The sequence below is a fragment of the Ambystoma mexicanum genome, chromosome 12 (genome assembly GCF_040938575.1).
Source record: "Ambystoma mexicanum isolate Mex_15411 chromosome 12, UKY_AmexF1_1, whole genome shotgun sequence".
Taxonomy (NCBI): domain Eukaryota; kingdom Metazoa; phylum Chordata; class Amphibia; order Caudata; family Ambystomatidae; genus Ambystoma; species Ambystoma mexicanum.
The window spans coordinates 365,066,995-365,091,315 of NC_090936.1; the positions used below are offsets into that span (position 1 = coordinate 365,066,995).

Consider the following 24,321-nt stretch of genomic DNA (forward strand, 5'->3'; position numbering starts at 1 on the left):
GCCAAGATATCCTTTTTAAACTTCTTCCTACCAGACGTAGTGAGAAGGGAAGGATAGTCAATGGAGAAGCAGTTGGAAAAGATAGGAGAAACTGAAGGCGCCATGGGAGTGGTAGCTTGAAAATGAGGGAGAGAGAAGGGGGGCGGGAGAAGCAGGTAGGAGTAGAACAAGGAGAGCAGTGAAGTCACTAGGCTGGCAAGTTACATAAGGCAATACTTACAAGCAAAGCGCAGAGCAAGTTAGCAGACTATGGTCAGATATGACTTTTAAACCAAAAAGCAAAAACAGCGAGATGCAACTTTTCAACCAAAAGCAAAAACAGCAAGATCTGACTTTTAAAGCAAAAACAGTAAGATCTGAGTTCACGATTGTGTTTGGATGCGAGCAAAGGGTCAATAACGCAATGCAATTCACAGTGTGAAAATGGGAGAAACAAGCAGAGGGAGACTGAAAGTCAAAAAGTGGGTAGGAACGAGTCCAGAAAGGAGGGAACTAACCCATAGTTAAGGAGGTGTGAATGTTAGGCAGTCCGGATTTCTTAGAAGAGTATAGATATAACTGTATAGATGAAGCAACGCAAGTAGAGTAAGTAATCATAAAGGCTGATTATAGGTAGTGAATAGACTGCAGGAGGTGCCTCCATTATATAGAATCTGGACATTCGAGGTCATGATTTTAGTAAGTTCAAACCCAGGGAGAAAGAAGGATTAATAGCTGTGTGTGTGTCGCAGCAAAGAAATGGCTGAAAATCAAAGAAAGACCTGAAGGGCTGTCTGGCCTGGTATCAAAGGCTGAAGCAGCCAAGAACTGGTTCTCTATCCTTGATAAACAGTGAACATGAGAAGGTGAATTAGCCCTTGTTAAGATGCAAGCAAGAACACCATGAGTGCCAAGTTTATTAATTAAAGACAATTAAATGCTGCAAAACAGGCCGAAAGACAGTCTCCTGTCACGTGATCTGTGGATGAAAATAGAAGGTGGGCATGCAGTACTAGACTGGAGATAGCGTGTGCTCACACTCCCATGTATTCCCAGGAGCAAGAGACTACTACAAGGCCAAGTTCAAAGACAATCTTTATGGTAGAAGGCACGAGCGATGAGAGATGTTGGGCTAATTGGGTGGGGAGACACGGTCAAGTCCACCCACTGACACCTGGGGTACCAGCTTAAGTGCTGCTAGTGAGCCAAATGTTCCAGAAGGGTACAAGCATGCCAACCAATTGTAGAGGGCCATAAACGCAAATTATTATTATATAACAAAGGGCCTTATCGTTGAAGGGCCAATAGTATACTGTGTACTTAATAACTGTTGAACATGACTTGCACTAGGGGTGGGCAGAACTCCACCTGACTGTAGTGACATCATCACAACCCATTCCTATATATAGAAAGTATACTTAGATGTTCCCTTTAGTCCAACCACAAGTACCTGTAGGCTTTCTTGGTTTGACACTTAGTATGACATCACATGACACATTTTTGTTATAAAAATGTTTTTATGAAATGCATTGAGCGCTCGAGCGAGGTCTGTTGATGTCTGTGTAACTCCCTGTTTTAGATCATTGATAATAAAACAGTCGAGGGAGACTTTCCAACTTCCTGAGTCAGTCTTGTTATTTGGAGTAAGAGTTATTCTGCATCCCCATCTGTAGTATGATGTGTTACTGATTTAAGGACCCCCTCAGGTTCACCATCAATGCCTTTGCTGTGGCAGGGAGGTTGATTAATTTTGGCACATTGAAATAGGCATCCTGGAGGTCTAGTGAGACCAACAAGACCTGCAGATAAAGGGCTTGCAATATCTGGGCAAGAGTGACCATTTTGAACAGTTTTTTTGCGCAGGAACAGGTTCAGCAGCTGCAGATTTAGCAAGGATAGCAAACCCCTGCCTTTCTATGGCACCAGAAAATATGTAGAGTACACAACCCCCTGCCTCGTTCCAAGAGCGGTACTAGCTAGATCGGCATCAGAGGTGGTCCTTGATCATTCTGTGCTCAATTGGGACAGTCCCCCCTCACCCCTTCGAATAGGGGCCTTGAGGCAGAAATCCTCACAGAGGCTTTGCTGCCTGAGGAGCAGTGGGGACGGTGGCACAGCTGCTCCACCTCAGTTGGCCACTTTACTTCTTCCTCTAGGTTAGCACCTGCCCTGCAGTCTTCCCGGGGGAGCCTGACCATGACCACACAGTGCATAGGTAGGAAGAGGGATGAAATACCCTACTCTCATCAGAAAATGCAGAGGGTTGTTGCACGGCTTGCCACAGGGACTTAGCCAACACTTTCAATGACTGGAAATTCTGAAGGGCTTCATCGCCTTTGTTCTAAACAAATTAAGTCCATCGAAAGGCATGTCCAAGAGCTTTGCCTAGACATCGGCAGCAAACTCCACATTCACATCGACAAGTGGAGCCTCACCACCACATTTGTGACCATGGAATTGCCCACACAGCCCCAACTGTATTATCTGACGGGAAGACTCCTTACCATAAGTCACTATGGAGAGGAAACCGTCTCATTTCCACTTCGGTGATCTGCTCATCTGCATTGGCCACTGCCGACCACAAGCCGAACAAGAGCTTTTCCAGAGCACAGGAGGCATTCAATGCATGGAGGGCTAGACTGGGCCAAGTAAAGACCTTCTTTCCCCAATTGGCAAGCCTCTTACTTTCCCTGTCAGGTGGAAGGGACGGAAAGGTGGAGGACTTGACATTAGCCATAGTGGCCTGAACTATCAGGCTTGCAAGGGAGGTATGCGTGGATAGAAATACTGGGTTCGAAGGCAGGAGGCGATGTTTCCTTGCCAGGTCCCTGTCGATGGCCAAAACAGATGCAGGTTTTTTCAAAACCTCCATCACTGAGGCCTATAATGACATATTGAAGTCCTGGGCCCCTGGTTCAGTATGTTACATAGTTCACTCTGGATTCTTGGCCTGACTGGAGCAGCAAGTCTTCGAATATCCGCCACCTTGGCCAGCAATCTCTGGAAAAAAGCTTGTGGTTGAGTTGAGCATTGGCAAAATGTCAAGGTCACTGGCGACCTGAAGGTCTCCGACCAATCCCAGCACCTCCTCACCCTCCTCAAAGAACTCCTCTAGGAAATCTCTCGCTTCTCTGAGAATCAATGGTTCTAGCCAAAAGGGCACCTGATCCCCTGCCTCTTCATAGCTGTCACACTTTCCTCGACAAAGTGTTTTAGAGGAAGAGGAGCGTACTATTGAGGAATTTCTGCACCAGCGCTGACAACACTGAGGATGAAGCCGGGGATGGTGCGAGTCTTCGATGACTGAAGGAGGACCCTGGCAGCACGGAGAAGCATCCACCTTAAACGGCTTCAGGACCGAGCCTGTAGGCATGCAGGAGTGATCCCCATCAGGCACTTGATGGTCACGGAAGACACAGCGGGGCCTGTCGATTCAAATGCCGAAGCCAAAGGTGTCAATGCCGAAGTCGCCGGCACCTTGGCGAAGAGGTCTACCATCTATACTGGCAGAAAAAATCCCATTCCTCCAGGGTGGACGATAGGGTATGAAAGGATGCCGAGTCACCTTCTCCAGTGACTCCTTGGTGCAGTGGCTCTGCTTCTTTGAGGAAGAAGAATGGATGGTGCAAGGATCCACTCGGGGAGCAGGACCTCTTCCAGTGCTACTGTGTCTTCTCGTTCATTTCTCTCCTCAGATCGGTGCTCCGCGCCATGTGACCTTGATCGAGACTGTGGCACCTCATCCTTCGACTTGTGAAAGAAGGTGAAGATCTTCCCTGGCCATTTCCGGGTGGCCTTCTGGTGCATGGACTGGCACGACCCCTAGTCCTGGGTGTCGTGTCACTCGCCCAACAGTACAAACAGATGCAGTGCAGATCAGGGACTGACATCGGTCCATGGAATTAGGCGTCCTGAAGGTCCAGTGAGACCGACCAGTCTTGCAGATCAAGGGCTTGCAGTATCCGGGCAAGAGTGATCATTTTGACACACAGAGCTTGAAGCTCGAGGCCTTCACCGGATTATGTATGGAGCATAGAAAAATACTCTCTCTCGATGGACATGTTTCCGATTAACGAACAGAGCAGACAGAAAAAACGAACAGAGATCACGGGGTGCAGCACCTCAATATATACTGGTTCCTGAAGTGATGTGTGGCACAGGGCGTGTTGTGGCATCTGCCGGCGAAATAATTTCCAAAGAACAGCTGTGCTGGGATAAGAATATCATAGATGAGGAATCTGAGGCAGGAAAGAATCCATTAGTAACAATGATAGTTTTCGGAAAGGTGGAAATGTTTTTTTTGATGGTTTCATATGAAATTCATAACACAATACATCAACAAAGAAATTAAAGAAGTAATCTTGTAAAACTACAGCAGGCGTAATTTGTGTTTTTGAAAACAGTTTCATTATCATTTCACTGTACATTAAAATATGATATGGTCACTGTAAAATAATCCATACTCCCCACACCGTGCAAAACACAAACAGGAGTTCCACACACTCATCCTCTTTCTCACACTTGCATACACAAATTGCACGCACTTAACTGTTATTTTCATGCTTGCCTTATTACACAGTGATAGATCTCTGTTCCTCTGGCTCCTTCATCAGCTCTTTGGCACCATCCTCATAACAGGCAGCATACTCGCTTTGGCCCCGCCCTGCCTTCACGCTCCTTCGGCAGCCGACAGCCCACTTGTTTCCCTCTCCATTTCCAGATTGTAAATGCTACGTGAGGCAAGGAAACAGTAGAACGTGGAGGGGAGGAGATGCATAGCAGATGCAGCACTACTTTCTGCTCACATGCATAAGACTCAGGTAGGGGTACACCAAGATATGGGACGAGCCAAGGGGGGCACTTTAGCCTTTCAGCATGAATGTTGAGACAGCTGAGTTTGGGGGAACGATCCACTGCCAGTCTTCTCCGAATGGGAGAACAGATCCCCACTTCTCCTAGATGTGCCAAGGAGGACAGATGTAGAATGAAAGTTGCCTTCCCCTGTACTCTCCATCACAGGATGTGTTCAAGTATAAGAATACTCAACAGTTTAAATACATTGAATTGAAACTCTTCAAATTACACTCCTAAAATAAATGCTATTTTACAAAAATGTATTTATTAATTTATAAATCCATTGTTTTCAACAAATATTTAATCCTTCACATCACATAACTATACAATATCACAATGTTGCACAATACAAATGAAATATACATTTAAAGTTAACATCCTTAAAAAAACCTCAAGATAACATTCCAATGGAATTACATTTCATGAACTACTTAATTGCCTAGTACAAATGTCACCAGTGTAGATCCTTCTTCAGAAGCGATTACCCTTTTTGTTTTAACTGAAAAAACGAAAACTGTCTCTTTATTAATTTATTTTATTTGTTCAACGCCTAGACAAGGCCCGTAGGCATAGTAGCACTGAGACAAAACACAAAACGGACCAGGTTTGAATCCTGTCAGGGTAGTGAAAGTGGAGAGTTTTAAATTCCTGTTGGAAAGTCACGAGACGGGAACAAGTTCTTAAATATGGGGGTAGGTAATTCCAACATCTGGGCGCTAAGTGGGTAAAGGATCCTTGCCTAACTATCGAAAGTTTAGATTTAGGGATTTGCAGTAGGTGGGAGTTATTTGATCGGAGGGCTCTCCGAGTTGTCAGCCAGGACAGTCTGCTAACCAGGTTGCTGAGGCCCTTGCCATAAAGGAATTTGTGAGTGATGCAGAGTGTTCAAAAGGTAATTCTGCTATCGACCGGCAACAAGTGCAAAGCCCTCCTGTCAGATGAAACGCGATCAGGTCTACGCAGGCCCTCAACAAGGCGTACCACGTTGTTCTGAATCACCTGCAGGCGAACCATTTCCCCTTTGCCAATTCACTGGAGGAGACTTGCACAACGATCCAAATGTGCCCCAATAATTGCACTGGCGGTGGTGGCACAGTTAAATGTATAATGAAAGGGCCTAAGTTCCAGGTCGTATGCCGAGCTTGAAACCAGAATTAATATGTGATCTCATGTTCCGTTCCAGTGTTTTCACTTTGGGTACTGTGGCAATGGTACAACCTGCAATCTGAAACAGCTAGCATTCATTGCCGAACTTCCGAAGCTGGGGAGCGGTGCCTGCAATCATAAGCTCTGTTTTTAAGTTGTTAAATGCAAGACCGTTTCCCAAAATCCATGACTCAGATTGTAGATGGTGTTAACAGTGACAAGTCTTTTCCAAGATCACCTGAGAGCGGGATGAGACACTGCGTGTCATCAGCGTAGATCGTAAAAAACCACCCCCTCTGCCGCCAACATCTCAAACAGCGCAATTGTGAAAATGTTAAACAGTGTAGGTAAAACACATGATCCCTGTGGTACTCCACGCAAAACAAGCCATTCATCTGCCATGGCATCATTACACATAACTTTGGCTTTACGGTCAGAGAGAAGAGCAAATCCACTCTGCAGCCTCTGCTGGAAACGATTCCCAATTTCGCAAACTGGGGACGTGTATCGAATGGTCCACAAGGTCAAATGCAGAAGATAGATCAAGGATCATCAAAAGTGCCTTACTCCCTTGATAGAAAAGATGCAGAATGTTTGCCTTGAGATGCAACAGGGTATACTCGGCGCTGTGGGCTCTCCTGAAGCCCGATTACGTATGCCCTAGTATGTTGTGTCTCCAGGAAATTCAGAATCTAAATGTCTACCACCTTATCCAAGATTTTTAGCAAAAAGGGTGGAACTGGTCCAGGGAAGGGTTTTTAGTAACGGGGATATCCAGGCATGCTTAATAGCAGATGGAATGTCGCTATACTGAAACGAGCAATTCACAAATGTGATAAGTGGAGCAACTGCGGCACACAGACTGACTACCAAGGCACGGCAAATGTTCCCTTTACAGACGGCCGGTTTAAGGTTGGACAGAACTTTTGAGATTTCTAGTTCTGGCACTGCTTTAGAGGTAAAGGGGAAGTCGTAGGGGGTGGAATTCTGCTTCCTTTGCGAATCCCGGCTATATCCATGGAGCTGCATTTAGTGGTCAAGTTCTCTTCAATTACCTCAATCTTTTTCATCATAGCCTCTTGTATTGCGACACCATTTTGAGTCTTTCGTTACCATGCTCAGAGTGGGGAAAAGGATTTTTTAATTCTTTAAGAATTTGAAATAGCTCCCTTGTATTGGAGGATAAATTCTCAATTCTGTTGTCATAAAACAGAGTTTGCCTCACAGACAGTAGTTTTGTGGGCTTTGTCTGCAATGGTATATTTGGTTTTATTTTCATTCGATTGGTTAGTTCTCCATAGTTGGAAGGCCCTATTCTTTGCGACTTTCAATTTTTGAATCTCTGCCGAGTACCAACATTTCAGCGGCACTTCCTCTGCCAGGCGCATTTTCTCTAGAGCCAGACAATTTACAGCGCTGGTCATCATTTGTTGATAGGCTTCTGCTAGATCATCAACAGAATTCAAGCTTGGCAGGTTGTCCATAGTGGATGCAAAGTGCGGCACAAAGGCTGGGACAGTTACTTCGCGGGGATTTCTAGATTTGGTCCAGCTTATAATTCCTATACTTTTAGTGTGTTGAGGGCCAAAGGAGAGATTGAAATGAATAAAAAAGTGGTCCGGCCAGGAAGAGGGGGAATCCTCAATGTCAGGTAAGTCCACTTAATGCGCAACAACTCAATCTAGAGCTCTTCCTTTGTTATGTGTTGCTGTTTTGACATGTTGGAGGAAATCCAGTTCAGCCAGAGTGGAATTGACAATGCTAGGGTATCCAGTCATTTTATTGCAAACACAACAGAGTGGTACATAACAGAGCAGACAATAACACTGAACACCACAGAAAAGATTAAATAAATGTATAAAGGGCAGTGGAGTAAGGGGTTAAAATGGGTCGGAATGTGGTTGGGGTGGCTTTAAAAGGGTGGAAAAAATTGTGGGTTGGGTGGGGATGGGGGGCAAATAAAAAAACAATGTTTTGTCCACTCTGTTATGTACCACTCTGTTTTTGTGGTCGGTAAGATCACATATAACCCAGGCTGTCCATTAGGTCTGTAAGCCCAAGGTTAATGCCCCCGAAGAGGATCACTTTGGAGGTAAGAATCACATCACTTAGATGCAAGATCAAATCTTGTATTTTATCCGGCTGTCAATATACTAGGCGGAAGTTGATAGTGGTATTGGGGTTCACTGACAATTTGGCTGACAATTTCACAGTTCACCAGCACGATACCCTCAATTTGGTGGAATTGAATTGAGGCCTCATAGATCAAGGCACCCCTCGGCCCCCAGTCTGGATATACGATCTGTGCGGAGAATTTTATAGCCGATAGGCATGGCTAGGAAGAGTGAGGGACCTGCTGCTGAATGAAGCCATGTCTCAGTAACAGCACATATGTCAATTTTATGGTCCCGAATGGGATCTGCCACCTCTGTAGCATGTCTGACCAAGGAACGTGTATTTATCAAAACAATCAGAGATCTCTTCTTAAGAATATTAAACATCTTACTGACCAATGAAGTACTAGCCTTACGGAAACGAGATGGGCTGACCTCTTATTGCCGCTTCTGTCAACGTAAAGAAGAAACTAGTCACTGCATCACATTATCATGGATTGCAAAGCTATGATTGAAGAAAGACGGCTCGTTGCGAACAGTCTTCCAACTGCACATGTTGAATTGACGCCCCAAGAAAGATGGTCAACACTAATGATTGGCGCGAATTAGAAGCTGACATTCAGAATCGTGCAATTCTGGCTCCACAAGTTTGGAAAGGATTATTCGTCCTCATTGATCCCTAAAGAAGAACTTGTTCCTATAAAAAAAGAAAATGCTGAGAATTCGCACAAACTGAATTAACCGGACTGGACTCCAAACCAATCCTTTTGCTTAAATGCATTGATTCCAAATGCATTCTTCAACATTTTTTTTTTTCTTTTTTCCTTCCTCATCAAATGAAAAATGTTTTGTAACTAAAACTATACTCATTAAAAAAAAAAAGTATTTATCAACATGCATTTCAGGTTTTTCAAGTTTTGGGCAGAGGATGGCTATTCAGGATGTAATCTTGTGCGAAAAAGGTCTGGGGCTGTTTCCGAAATAGAAGACAAATGACTGGTGGTAGCAGTAGCAGCAATATTAGGCGAGATCCCCCCTACAATCTTTGGGGTGGCTAGGCTTTTGGAATGCAAGTTATCCAGGTAGCCGTTTGGATTGGCTGAGTCTGCTATAATGATGCCCCATGTAGTATACCTGATAATAGGGGGATTGTTTATGTCGTGCTTCAACTGGGTGCCCTGTTAGGGAGAATTCTCTGTTAGGCTGAATTTCTTAACCTAGGGAGTCCCCCAGCAGCTTTGCTGGATTTCTGGAGTTTGTTTTTTTCTCCTGCCAAGAGTGAGACTCTTTTCCTCACACTCTTGGACATGATTTGAGGTGTTCCTTTGACTGTTAATGTGTTGTATGGGCTATGGGGCCTTTTACTCCATAGGGTCTAATGTGTTTTTACTATGTGTGTTACACAGCACCCTCAGTGCAGTGACACAGGGGTATCATAGTGACACCCCACCATAGACTCCATACCCTGGGACTGACTACTGTCTCCCAAGGCATGTAAAGTCCCCATTGGCTTTAGTAGTCCCAAATATAGTAACAGAACCAGTACAAACCATCATAATGTGGAAGTACTGGTAGGGGTAATTAGATTGCCCCTGGGCCTGTTTCGAGGGGGTACTGTGCAGTCCTCCCTCGTCGAGTTTCTGGCTGGTGGCAGTGGTTACCACGCGTAATATTCCTTAAGAATATTTTCTATGGGATTTTCCCATGTATTTTGAACGCACCACTTTTTGGTGCAATGCTAAAGATACCGCCGGTTTATTTATTTAATATTAATTCACCGGTAGGGTCTTTTTGCCAGAACTCGGTTTTAAAATGGCGTTTGTGTTCGCCTCTGTAACTCCAAACCAAAGGTTGAGCCCTTTGTTCCACTTTTGGTGGGCTTCTACACAGAAGCCCTCCAAAGTTGTGCCACTCTGTCTGGGTACCACAGGGGGTGTGGGAGGGGGTTTAGGCACCTCGGACTAAGTTGCCTTGCCAACCCAAGTCGCACTCTTGTGTGATTGGCCCAAGTGGTGAGCCGCCCTGCTCACCACTTAGCATGGTTGATTAACAGCTAGGCTGAATGAATGGGGGTTTCTTGCATAAAAGCAGGGCTTTTAGGACTGGAACTTCAGAAGTCGCCACAGGACCTGAAAATCCGAAGAGGGAGAAGCTCAGCCGACCTGCAACGACGACACCATCGGTGGAGCCTTGCTGAACCGTCTCACCACTTCCCGACGACAGAGGAGATCTTCTTGCCGGAGAGTCTCTTCCCCTTGAGCTGGTGGGGACAACCAGTTCGCTTTCTTTTTCGCCTACTAGGACGTCTAGTGGTCGAATTGCCCGTGCCAAGCACCCTGGCAACCGGATAGCCACTTACCATGGAACCGCGAATAAAAGGACCGCTCCTTTTAATCGAGAACTCCACGGCTGGTTTCTTCCCCGGCAGTGCAACGACCTTCTGCTTTCCTCCCCGACGAGATCTTCTCTTCCGCCGGACGAAGCACGGACTTGCAACTGCTGCCAGAAACAACTGCCCCGCTGGAGCGTTCTCACCATTTCAAGGTACTTTGTCCGCCAGGCCTGCCTGTCTATAGATTGCTACAAAGTGACAGTAAATCCTTAACCTTCTAGACTGGGCTGGTCTCTTGACCATCTAACTGGTCCCTTTCTTTTGGTCCAACTTCTTTCTGAACCTTTGACACTTTTGTGCACTTTCCAACCGTGTGACCTTGGACACATTTCGTTCTGATCCTCTAAAAGTGGATCCGGCTTTCTGAACTCTAACTTCACGGTTTTATTCTGCCTTCCTCTCTTGATGTGTTCTTCTGAAACTGTTGGGATCTGTTTCAATTTATGCTCTGCCTTTCTCTACCTTTTAAACCGAATTATTATAGTGCCATCTGCGTTAAGCGCTCACCGCTGTCTGAAAATAAGTGGTGCTTTACTTAAGACTTGTCTAATACTCTTTTAAGGGAGTGTATATACTTTAGTAACTGTGTTTTTGAACTTGTTTGAAATTAGTGCCAGTGTGTTTTTATAGATGTGCTTTTAAATAAATAATTATATATCTTTTTACACCAAAGCTCTGGTCAGTGTTTGCTTGTTTTACTGTGTTTATCTGCCCTATTGTGTATGCTCTGTATACTGCCTAACTCTTCTTGAGAGAAGTCTGACTGCTCAGCCACAGCTACCAGGTAAATCTGGGTGGTGCAGACTGCTACCAATTGGGTTTACTGCTAACTCCTGTGGTCTTAAACCTTTTGCAGTGGTCCCTAAGGGAACTGCACAGGTTTCTGCCTAACATGCCCTCAGCCACTTCATTAGATGTAATAGCATGCATAGGGGTTGGCTGATGACATGTCTTATCCATCCATCAAGTAGCTGTACAAGGTTTGAGAGCCATGTGCAGATACTTCTGTACAATGTCTCGCCTCTTTTTAACTCCCTGTGCAATGGTTACTGCATGAACAGACATAATGCAACTCTATGAAAAAGCTTACGGTGAACAAAGAGAAAGCAGAAATACCTGCAGAGTGCAGCATTCTGTGGCTCCCCTTACACGAACCGGACGATAACTGGCGACAACCAGCCTCCTCGACCGTGCCGGTGCTAACTCGCCACTGACGTGTTGGAGAGGCACGGGTGCCTGGAAATGTAGTTCACCGGAACTACTAAATCAACTTCAGATTTTGCTAATGGGCAGTGGGGAGCAAGCTGAAGGTGGGTGATCAGCTGAGGATCAAAAGCAAGTCAAATAATAAAATGACTCATTGTTTTAAACTTTCTGGTCAAATTACCGAAAATCAAAATTTCCCCAAAGAAAGTATAGTTAGTACAGTCAAGCAAAATTAAAACAGCCACACAAATGGCCTCTAAGGCTGTCAAAGCCTCTTAAATAGTACCGGCGACAAGTTGCCTCTTCGAACGCGCCAGCACTAACACTTTGCAGACGTGTTGAAGAGAGGCACGAGCTCTGGGAAAAGTAGTTCGCCAGAACTTTGATGGAGAGTGCAGGGGAAGTGACCTTGGAAGTTTCTCGAAGGCAACCTGCATCCTACAGTCTTTAGCACAGAGTACCAGGTGTATTCTCTTACCCTGCACCCAAAGAAACTACTGGAGGGATTACATGCATTCCTGTTAATGGAGGGCGGGTGGATAGGTCCAGAAGGAACAAGTTACTTACCTGTAACTGTTGTTCTCCAGCATGGGTCTGGCATGGATTCACATGCTCATGAATATTCCCCGTCGTCAGGCTGGGAATCCTCGGTAAAGAAAAAACCAGTATCAGTTTCGTTTCTGATCTGTCTTTCGCAGTAATAACCAATCACTGGTCTCTGCGTCATACTGACCACAGCCAATGACTGCCCTCTACCTAAGCACCGCCTCTGGCAGCCATCTTCAGATTTGGAAGCACGTGAAGTGGCAGTATGACCAAGTGAAGAGCCGCAGAGGGGTAGGCGGGAGGGTTCGCATGTGAATCCATGCCAGACCCATGCTGGAGAACAACAGTTACAGGTAAGTAACTTGTTCCTTCTCCAGCATGGGGTCTGGCATGGATTCACATGCTCATGAATAAAGAATACATAGCAGTACACACATGCACAACCACGGGAGGTGGCAAAGGCTCAACATTAAGCATCACATCAACTCAACATTAAGCATCTTACCTCCTCACCAGGCTCACCTCAGGCGAACAGGTTGCGTAGCACTGCTTGGCCGACCCTGGACTCCTCCCTGGAATCCCGGTCGACGCAGTAGAATTTCGTGAAGGTGTGCGTCGACCTCCACGTAGCAGCCCTGCATATGTCCAGCAGGGGCACACCAGATAGGAACGCCGTGGTAGCTGCGATCGCTCTGGTGGAATGGGCTCTCGGACGGCCAGGCAGCGGTCGGTTTGCCAACCGGTGACAGCACATGATACAGCCGGAGAGCCATCTGGAGATGGAAGCCTTCGAGAGAGGCTTCCCCTGATTGACAGGTCCAAAGTTCACAAAGAGTTGTGACGTCTTCCGAAAACCCTTCGTGCGGTCCACGTAGAACTTCAGCGCTCTAGCTACATCCAGCGAGTGCAAAGTCCTCTCAGCCGGCGATGAAGGCGACGGGAAGAACACAGGTAACACCAAGGGTTCGTTGAGATGGAAGTCCGACGGTACCTTGGGCATGAAGGAGGGGTGCGTCCTGAGCACTACCCTCGTGTCGTGGAAAGTCAAGTACGGGGCCTTGCAGGAAAGGGCCTGGATCTCTCCCACTCGTCGTGCGGAGGTGATGGCCACAAGAAAAGCTGTTTTCCACGATAGAAACTTCAACGGGGCCGAGTGCAGAGGCTCGAACGGAGGTCCCATGAGCTTGGTCAGCACCACGTTGAGCTCCCACGCCGGGGCCGGACCCTTCACCGGCGGGAACGATCTGAACAGTCCCTTCATGAACTCTTTCACCAGACGATGAGACCACAAGGACGTCCGCCCCGTGGTTCTGGTGTATCGGGAGATCGCAGCAAGATGAATCTTGATGGACGCGTGTGCCAGACCAGCTTTGGCCAGCGTCAGCAGGTACGGCAGTACTTGGGGAGCCGTAATCCGTAGAGGGTTAATCTTCTGTGCGTGGCACCAGACAGAGAACCTCTTCCATTTGTGTCCGTAGCATTTAAGAGTCGAGGACGCCCTGGCCTTTGCAAGAACCTCTCTGCAATCGGCCGGTATGTCGTATCCTCCAAACTCTAGCGCTGCAGGAGCCAGGCCTGCAAGTTCAGCGACTTCGGGTCGTGGTGGAGGATGGCGCCTCCTTCCCTGGAGAGTAGATCCGCGTCCACTGGCAGCTTGATTGACGGGGACGCTGACAAGTCCAGAAGGTCCGGGAACCATATCTGCCTCGGCCACGCAGGTGCGACGAGGATCATCCTGCACCGTGACCTCTTGAGCTGGTTGACGAGCCGGATTAGCAGAGGCAAGGGAGGGAACGCGTAGAGGAACAGGCCCTCCCAGGGGAACGAGAAAGCATCGCCCATGCTCCTCGTCTGGGGAAACCTGCTGGCGAACCTCCGGCACTTGGTGTTCGTCGCCGTCGCGAACAGGTCGATCTGGGGTGTGCCCCACCGTCGGAAGAGGCGATCCACCAGATCCTGCCGTAGTTCCCACTCGTGGCACGAGCGCAGCTCCCTGCTGAGTGAGTCGGCGATGGTGTTTTTTATCCCTGCCAGATGACACGGCACCAGAAAAATCCCTTGGGCGACGGCCCAATGCCACAGGTCCTGCGCCTCCTTGGACAACGCTGGGGACCTGGTTCCGCCCTGTTTCCTGATGTAAAACATGGTGGTGGTGTTGTCGGTGAAGATCCTCACCACCTTGCCCTTGAGGGACGGAAGTAGGACCTGAGGGCCCAAAACACTGCACGGAGCTCCAGGACGTTGATATGCAGGGACTTCTCCGTCGGGAGCCAGAGTCCCCTTGCGTGCAGATTTTCGGTGTGCGCTCCCCACCCTTCCAGGGAGGCATCCGTGGTCACAGTCTCCTGGTGGGCTGGGGTCTGGAAGTCCATGCCCGCCGTCAGATGCGCGCGGGTGCCCCAACCCCGTATCGCTCGTCGGAAACTCTCGTCGAGCTTGATCCTTTCCTCGAAGCTGCCCGTCGTCTGGATCCAGCGCGCATCCAGGAATTCTTGCAACGGGCGCATCCGGAGCCTGCACATGGGAATGAGGTAGATGCAGGAAGACATCATCCCGAGGAGGGACTTGATGGACCTCACTTTGGCCGCGTCGGCCACCAACATCCGTTGCACCTTGCCCAAGATGGTCCTGGTCCTCTCCTCCGACAGGGAGGCCAGAAGGGACACTGTGTCGAGCCTCGCTCCCAGAAACAGTGCGACTTGCGCGGGCACCAGGTGGGATTTGGCGTAGTTCACGGAGAATCCCAGGTCCGTGAGGAGTTGGACGGTCCTTGCCGTGTGGACCACGGCGAGCTCCCTCGTCTTGGCGCGGATGAGCCAGTCGTCCAGGTAGGGGTAGAAGTGAATCCCCTCGCGGCGCAGCTGCGCCGCCACCGGTGCGAGGCACTTGGTGAATACCCTGGGTGCCGACCGTAGTCCGAAGGGAAGGGCTTTGAACTGGTAATGAGGCCCTTGGACCACGAATCTGAGGAATTTTCGGTGCCCCTTTAGGATGGGAATGTGGAAGTAGGCATCCTCCAAATCCAACGACGATAGGAAGTCTCCTTCCTCCAGCTGACCCAGGACGTGCTGGAGGGTGACCATCCGGAACTTCTGCGCCTTGATGAACTTGTTCAGACGTCGCAGGTCTAGGATGGGGCGCCATCCTCCCGTCTTCTTCTTCACGAGGAAGTATCGCGAGTAGACTCCGGAGCCCCGAAGCCTCTTTGGGACGAGTTCGATGGCGCCCTTTCTGAGCATCGCCTTTACCTCCAGGAGAAGTTGAGGGACGTGAAGTTCTTTCCTGGCCACGGGGGGGACGCGCGGGCACCTTCTTTGAAACTCGAGCGCGTGGCCCCGGGCCAGGGCGTCCAGCACCCAACGGTCGGTGGAGATGGACTCCCACACGCTGACGAAGCCCGCCAGCCGGCCTCCCACCGGGGTGCTTCGGTGGGGGCCCGACCCCACGGCCGGTTCAATCCTGCTTGGACGCGGCCTTGCCGCCTTGACCTCCTTGGCGACGACGGCGGGGTCCGCTAGACTTGCCTCGTCCTCTGTAGGCCTCTTGCGACGACGAGCGGGCCGCTTGACGGTAGGAAGCGAAACCGCCGCCGGAACCTTTGGAGGCGCCCTTGCCTCCGCCGCTCCGAAAGGGCGTTCGTCGTTGCTGCAGGACTCCAAGGGCCCGGGCCGTCTCAGTATCCGCCTTGATGGCCTGAAGGGAATCGTCCACTGTCTTCCCAAACAGGTTGTTCCCGTCGAAGGGCATGTCCAGGACCCTGGTCTGGACGTCCTGCCGAAAGTCCGTAGCTTTGAGCCATCCACGACGTCGAAGGCAAACGCCGTTGCCCAGCTGGCGGAACCCAGTGTCGGCGATGTCCGTCGCCACGGTGATGGCGTGGTCCGACGCCACCTCACCTTCCTGCAGGATCTCAAGGGCCTCCGCCCTCTTGTCGTCCGGCAGAAAATCCAGCAGGGGAGCTATCTTGTACCAGAGCTCCCTGTCGTAGCGGGCCACGATAGCCAAGGCGTTGGCCGCTTTAATCGTCGTCGCTGCCGACGAGATGACTCTACGTCCCATAGCATCCAATTTCTTTCCCTCGCCGTCCGGCGGGGAAGTCGATGTGGAGGCCGCACCCCCCCCCGCTTTCTTCCTGGCTGCCGCGGAGACGACGGAGTCCGGGGTAGGCTGCGCCCGGAGGCATAGGGGGGCCGAGTCCGGGACCCGGTACTTTTTCTCGTACCGGTCTCTTCTAGCTGGCGTCGTGGAAGGGTTCTTGAGGAGGGAAAGGCCCTCATCCCAAATGTCGTCCAACAGAGGCACTGCGAGGACCGTCTTCCTCTTGGCCTCGCGCCGCTGATAAAGGAAGCCTTCCTTTTTCTTCTCCTCAGGGCAGAGTTGGAAAAGCTCGGAAGCCCTGGAGATCATGGAGTGGAAAGATCCGATCTCGTCGGGCGGAGAAGCCCTGGTGGGAGGCGACGACGGAAAATCCTCGTCGTATGCCTCGTCGTCCGTACCCGTCGCTGCCGTGTCAGTCCCCGTATCATCCCCTCGGGTGGACGGGGAGGAGGGCTGGACGGGGCGCGACGGTTGAAAAGGAGGTGGTGGATGGATCCTTCTTTTCTTGGTAGGGGGAACACCAGAAGGTCCCGGTTCTGGATCCCCCGACGGGAGAGGTTCCTCCGTCGGTAACGGTAGCCTCGTCCTTATCTCGGAGCATAAGGACTGTATGGCCAACAAAATGGCCGCCGAGTTGTCTTGCGGCGCTGGCAGAGGGGAACCCGACGGGCGAGCAGGGGCCCCGTCGGTATCCTCGACGATGTCGTCGTCGTCACCTGCGTCGGGGTCCATTCCGACGGGCTGGCCTTCTTCCACGCCTAGGCCGTGGCTTAAGACCTCGATCAGCTCCTCTTCTGAGGTTGAGGCCGAATCTACGACGACGCCCTGCCCCCCCTTCTTCTTCCCCACGGAGGGTTTCACGGGGGTCCTATCGATGGGCACAAAGGAAGACTCCCTCCGAGGAGGCAGGGAGATTCTGGGCCCTGAGGTCGCCACCACTGGTGCAGCCACCACAGGCTGAGCCAGGGCCGCCGCGACCGTTTCGATAGAGGGCTTGGTCGGATGGATCAAGGCCTTCACCACCTTAGGTGCGCTCACCGCCTTATCCTTGAGGGAGGGGGCACTGCCACGCTCCTCCTCTGCCTTAGAGCTCGACCGGGGCCTCTCCAGGAGCTTCGCCGGGTGCTCGGCCTTCCTCTTACCCGACCCAGAGCGTTGGCTCGTGGTTGATGGTGCCGGGGAGGGTGCGCCCTGCCTGGCGCCCGTAGAGCCCGACCGTTCGGCGCTCCCGGTGCCAGCGGACTCGCGGTGCTTGGCCTTATGTTGGGCCCCCGTCGCCGGGGCGCCCTCAAAGGTCTTAGAAGTCCGCTCGGATTTCTTCTTCTTCTCGCCAGACGGGCTCTTACCCTCCAGCCAGTTGGCGAGACGTTGATGGCGGTCCTTCATGGTCCGTTCCGACATGTTGCCGCAAAACGCACAGTCCTTCTCCACGTGCGTCTTGTCCTCATGAAGGCAGTAAAGGCAGAAAGAGTGTTCGTCCTCCTTGAAGACGTTCTGCAGCTGGCATCCAGGGCAGACCCTGGACAGCTTTCCGGGCGTCGAGCTTCCCTTCTCCTGGGCCATCTCCGAGACCGGGCCTGAGAAGCTTCTGGAGTCCTCCGAAGTGTAGCTCGACGAAATCTTCACCCTTGAGGGGCACAGATGAATCCGACACGGGTCCCCGTTGATCGGATGTAGGATCGGTGGAGCTTGAGGCTCTTTTGACCGAAAGAATCGAAGTTTTTTGTGAAAAAGCGCGAAAAAAAGCACTAACGCTCGAGAGCAATAGCACGAGGATCCCAACACATGAACGTGCGGTAAAAATCTGAAGATGGCTGCCAGAGGCGGTGCTTAGGTAGAGGGCAGTCATTGGCTGTGGTCAGTATGACGCAGAGACCAGTGATTGGTTATTACTGCGAAAGACAGATCAGAAACAAAACTGATACTGGTTTTTTCTTTACCGAGGATTCCCAGCCTGACGACGGGGAATATTCATGAGCATGTGAATCCATGCCAGACCCCATGCTGGAGAAGATCCAGGAACCACATCTTCTGGGTCTATTTCAGAGCTTTCAAGATCATGGTGACCCAACTACTGCAGGTTCTTGAAAAGCAAATGAAAGATTGCGATGAGTGGAAATTCAGAGGAAAGAGACGCACCATGCAACAATGCACCCCAAGAGATCCCAGAGGGAGGAAATTCCATGAAGCAGAGCTTGCACTCCCAGTTGGCATTAGAGGCAAGGGTGTCCACCTGAGGTGTTCAGCAAAATCTCATCCACAACTTCCTGGTCGAGGTAACTCATGGAAGACGGACGTCTGCCTCCTCAAGGCATCTGCAAACCACATTCTTCATCCTGGCTAAATGGGTAGCTGACAGACATTCTCCAGAGTCTAGAACCACCATCATGTTTCTTTTCCTACTCTGAGCAGTGATTTCCCTCCCTCGCCCCTCCCACCGCCCCCCAACCTCCCTTTCAGGGGTAAATCATAGTGGCCATGTTGTTTGTCAGCAGCAGGACATAATGACCCCGAACAGAGGGAAGGAAGGCAACTGGACTAACCAGATGACTTGAAGGCTTTCTGGGTATTAGGCATGGTGGGTGAAATAAAAAAAAAAACGAGTGGCATTCGAGAGAGCGTACTGACTGTGGGCAGGGGGGCTGAGATAATGGAAAAGCTGGTTCCATATATCCTGCTACTGAAGTGACATCCAGTAACATGGATTCACAACGGTACTGAGCAAAGCTGCACTTCACCCCTTGGTGAACGAAAACAGTTCAGAAGATAAACGCCACTCGAGAAGATATACTTAAGATGAGGCATCTATAGGATGAAAGGACTCCATTGAAAGCAATATCTATAGTAGGCAGTAATCAATGTTATGATTTGGAACTAAATACTCACAAACGACACATGCCCAAATCCATCTAACAACCCATGGTTTAATATACAAGAATTCCTTCCATAGGGATCAATCTGTGAAAGAAGACTGCATCTGAAAGAACATTACCAGAGTCAAGTAATTTGTTCTTCTAATGGATTACATCCTCCCATAGGTTCATCATCTTGGATAAACTCCCACAGCAGTACTTTTTCTAAATAATGCATGGACAGCGGGTTTGAAGAAATACTTGTGACGCACAAGACTTTTTGTTGGACTGTTTTGCCATATCTAGCATCCTGACCAGAAAGGGAACACAAATAATAGCATTTGACTAAAGTATGTAATATGGCCCATATTGCGGGTTGGCAAATATACAAGACTGGCATCCCTCTCTGTGGAGCAGAAGTAGCAGCAAGGCCTCTAGTTTAAAGGATCTAAAGCCTTTGGCACCCTGCTAATGAATAGCACACTGAAATGCAGACTACAATCCAACACAAAAGAGTCTGTTTTGTACCTGCTTTTTCCATGTTTACGCTAGCATAGCTGATCAAATCCTCATGATTTTCCACATACCTTGCATGCCAGAGCATAACCTCCAACTCCAAGGCTGCATTTTCCACGTGGGTCTGTGGCAGAGAATAGTGCTCTATCAGACTCAAAGATCTAGAGAGAATTAGATTTCTGTGCTTAATGCAAGGCAAACAACTAGTCCTTAGCACCTGCCACGTTTACCAGAAGATGGCAATATTGTCTCGGCTCCACCTCTAGAGTATCTAGAAACTCAAGCTTATTACCCTTTGTATGATGAGCATTCAAGGTGATCAAAATCATCCCTTCATAGTTGTAGCATGGTAACATCTGCTGCTACACTGGTGTGGAATCTACAGGGATTCTAGAAGGAGAATGTGGAGGTGGAGAAGGGTCCCCAAGTCCACCGTTGGAGAGACTGAAGCACCACTCTTCAGAGACTCCTTTCCTATTCCCTTTTATATATCTATGAATATTATATGTAATAATAAATATACTTAATATTCATTTCTCATAAGTATCCCTGGTGCATGCTTCACTTGGCGACGAGGCAGCTGTATGTCAGAATCAACTGCAGAGCGGGACGTTTGAAGGCAGAAACAGAATAAGGAGGTGAGCTGCGCAAACAATAAGGAGGCACTCAATTGATATTGTTATTACAGATTCAAACGGATTGTTGCTCTTGTTATGTGGTGATCCTTGAAAGAAATGTATGCACTTGCCGTTGTTCGTGCGATCATCCAAGAGTAAACAAAGTCGGAGCCGCGCGAGCGCATTGTCAGCTGTTTCGAGTGATTCGCAAGCCCGCTTTGCAGTGAATGAGCAATTGTGCTAAAGTAAAGGACCCATGACGTGATGACGAGTGCTGTTTACGTGCGGCCATTTTAAGTGTGTTGCTGTGACAACCATCGGCAAGGCCTGCACAGATACGGAAGTTCGAGAGGTGGCGCTGTGTCCAGTTGGGACGCGCGTGTTAAGTGGCACATAGAAATATATTGTATGAGCGAGAAGAAGTAAATAAATAAGCTGAATGAAGTAACATTGACGCGTTTGCACAGCTCATATAAAAAAAAATTAAAAAACACGGAGGAGGTAATGAGGATTGACTAATCTCGCTCATCGTGGTCTCAGTACCTTCAATTTAAAACCACTCATACTCGTCTCAGTACTTGATGGACTGTCAATGAGGATTGACTAATCTATTCCTGCTCATACTCGTCTCAGTACTTCCAATACAAAACTACTCATATTCATGCCAGTCCCAGGACTGTCAATACAAGACTGAGACATTACAGGTAACGTCTGCAGTAATCATTAGCGACAGAGGAGCAGGTGACCAGTCTGTAGCTGGCAATATAACAATGCACACTGTTCCACCACCAGCTATGTTCTTGCTTGAAGCTGGAGAGCCGAACCTACCATGGAAGAGGTGGCTAAAGTCATTTGAGCACTATGCTTCAGTGGTCTGTGGAACAAACTACAGTGTGGAGAGAAATAAATCACTGTTGCTTCATTGTTTGGGACCAGCAGGACAGGAAAAGTATGAGGACTTGCCAAACTTACCCGATGAAGGGGATATGAACGAATACGAAAAATGTATTGCTAAGTTGAATAAACATTATGAAAAGGAACGGAGTACAATTTTGGAAAGATATAAGTTTGGTAAGAGGTCGCAAGAAAGTGGAGAGAGCGTGGAAAAATGTATAACTGCCTTGAGAAAATTAGCAAAGAATTGCAAATTCGGGCCACAACTAGATGAAAGGCTCAGAGATCAATTCATGTTGGAGCGTAATAGTGCTAAGATTAGAGAGAGACTTTGGCTCGAAGATGATCCTGATTTAGATGTGGTACTACGCATAGCGAAAGAGGTTGAACATATGGAAAATTGTGTTAAGATGTTGGAGGATAGGGTGAAGGATACTACTCTAAAACCAGAAAATCCTATCAATGCAATTCAAACGGCGAAAGTTGATAATGGGAACAATCAAAATCCTTGAGTGAAACGAAAAGAACAACCTAGGATGCAAAGTACATACAAATACAGTAATGATGTGAAAAGTAGAGGATTCGGACGTGGATATGGAGGATCTAACAGAGGGCGCTTCATGAGTGATCGACGGCCTCAAGTGAGTCAGAGAGGCAGAGGAAGGATCAGGACGTGCTTTAGGTGCGACAGTCCCATGCACTGGGCTAACAGTCCTGAGTGTCCAGCTATCCACATTATCTGCAAAAATTGCAATGGAAGGGGCCATCTGGCTAAATGTTGTAGGGTAGATAAAGGAAGCATGAATTGGATTGGAGGTGCAGAAGAGTATGAAGAAGAAGAATGTGTTTTTGTGGTCAGCGATACTGCGAATGGTACGGAATTGGAGAGTCCCAAGACCATCATTATGATAAATGAGTCTCCAGTAAGAATGATGACTGATTCAGGAGCGAAATATACGCTATTGCCTGAAAAGATATGGAGAAATATTGGTCCGAAATGGCTGAATGAACCAGACATTAATCCTAGTGCTTATGGTGGTGTGAAAATAGACATTATTGGATGGTTTGAGGCGAAGTTAGCCTTCAAGGATAGAACTGCCAAAGGGAAATTTATGTATCAAGAAAGGGAGCAACGCCTCTACTCAGCTGGACACATCAAGCATGGCTGAAGGTTAGATTGGATGCCAGTGCTGAGGAGTCTATATATGTGATCGAATCCAATGAAACGTCTACAGAGGCAATAAAGATGGAGGTGTTCAAGGATGAAATAGGCTGTGTGAAAGGGATTACGCACAGGATACAGCTCAGAGAGAATTGTAAACCGGTTGTACAGAAGCTGAGGAATGGGCCTTTAGCCATGAAAGATGAGGTCAAAAGTGAATTGAGGAAACTGGAAGAGCAAGGCATAATTGAAAGGATTGATGCTTCGGAATGGGTATCACCATCGGTAGTAGTGAGGAAGAGTTCTGGAAAGGTTAGAGTGTGTATCGATCATAGAGAACTGAACAAATGTGTCATACCTGAGAGACGCCCACTGCCCAACAATCAAGAGTTGCTATCAACTATGGGGTCAGCAAGAGTGTTTTCGACTCTAGATCTTACTTCTGCATATCACCAAATTCGGTTGCACAGGACTCAAGGCATCTGACAGCGTTTATAACCCCAGAGAGTTTATATCAGTATAGGAGAATGCCATTTGGTCTTGTATCAGCAGCCTCTGTGTTTCAGAAGACCATGCATCGCATTTTTGATGGTGATGAGGGTATTATCTTCTTCCTGGATGAAATCCTTGTATTTGCCAAAGATCAATCGGAGCATGATAGAATTCTGGATGGAGCATTGAGAAAATTGCATAAGATGGGTATGACATTGAGCAGAGAGAAGTCGAAGATTCATAGGAAGCAAATTGAATATCTAGGCCATGTTATATCAGAGCAGGGGATTACACCCAAGCCGGATTTGATGTCTGCAATCAACAATATGGCTACACCTGGCAATAAAGAACAGTTGAGAACATTTTTAGGAATGGCTGAATATTATTCTAAATATGTTAGAAAGTTTGCTGATCATACAGCTGTATTGAGGGATCTCACCAGGATGAATGTCAAATATGAATGGAATGAAAATTGTGAGAAGGAATTCAATTACATAAAGAATGCTCTAACAACTGCGCCAGCACTGAAGAATTTTGCAAGAGGGCAGCGTACGATGATCACAACGGATGCCAGTAACGTGGGCCTTGATGCGGTGTTGGCGCAACTACATGATGGAGAGGAAAAGGTGATTGCGTTTGCTTCACAGCTGCTAAAGGGAGCAGACAAGTCATATGCAACGATCGAAAAGGAGGCTTTAGCTATTGTATGGGCATTGAACAAATTCAGGAGTTTTGTCTGGGGGACACAATTTGAGATACACACGGATCACAAACCTCTGGTGGAACTATTCATGAATAAACGCCTGGACAAGGTGTCGGCAAGGATACGGAGATGGGTTTATAGGATGCATGAGTTCAATGTAATGGTTAAGTATATTCCAGGAGTAAGGAATTATGCTGCAGACTGTTTATCCAGGCTTACGAATGTTCAAGAGGAAGGTGGAAGTGGAGATGAAGAGCATCAACAACAAGAAATGATATGTATGTTGCAGGACACAGCTATTGCTAAGGAAGAATGGATTGAAGGCATGAATAAAGACATAAAATTACAGTTTATAATGGAAAATATCAACAATAAACATGTTCCTGACAAGAAGATCAAGGAGGCAGATGTGCAAGGTTTATGGAGTGTCAGGGATGAGTTGAGCGTACAAGATGGATTTTTACTTGGAGGAGACAGACTAATTCCACCTGAAGATGTCAGGAAGAAAATAATTGATCTGGGACATGAAGGCCACCAAGGCATTTCCAAAACCAAGTCCAGGATAAGGAACACATACTGGTGGCCGGGATGTGATGCAGAAATCGAGAGGATCATAAGAAACTGTATCCTTTGTAATAAGTCTGATAAGAGTTGTGTGAGTAATGAGTATCCGATGGTTATGACCGATGTGCCGTGTAGACCATGGATGAAAGTAGGGATTGATATAATGGGTCAGATATGGAGTGAAGG

At 48.2% G+C, this 24,321-nt stretch overlaps 1 protein-coding gene across 3 annotated transcripts in view; it reads right to left on the reverse strand.

Annotated features, from left to right (window-relative positions):
* Positions 1-24,321, reverse strand: part of IRAG2 (inositol 1,4,5-triphosphate receptor associated 2) — a 2,448,326-nt gene that overhangs the window by 610,951 nt on the left and 1,813,054 nt on the right. The window lies entirely within an intron of this gene.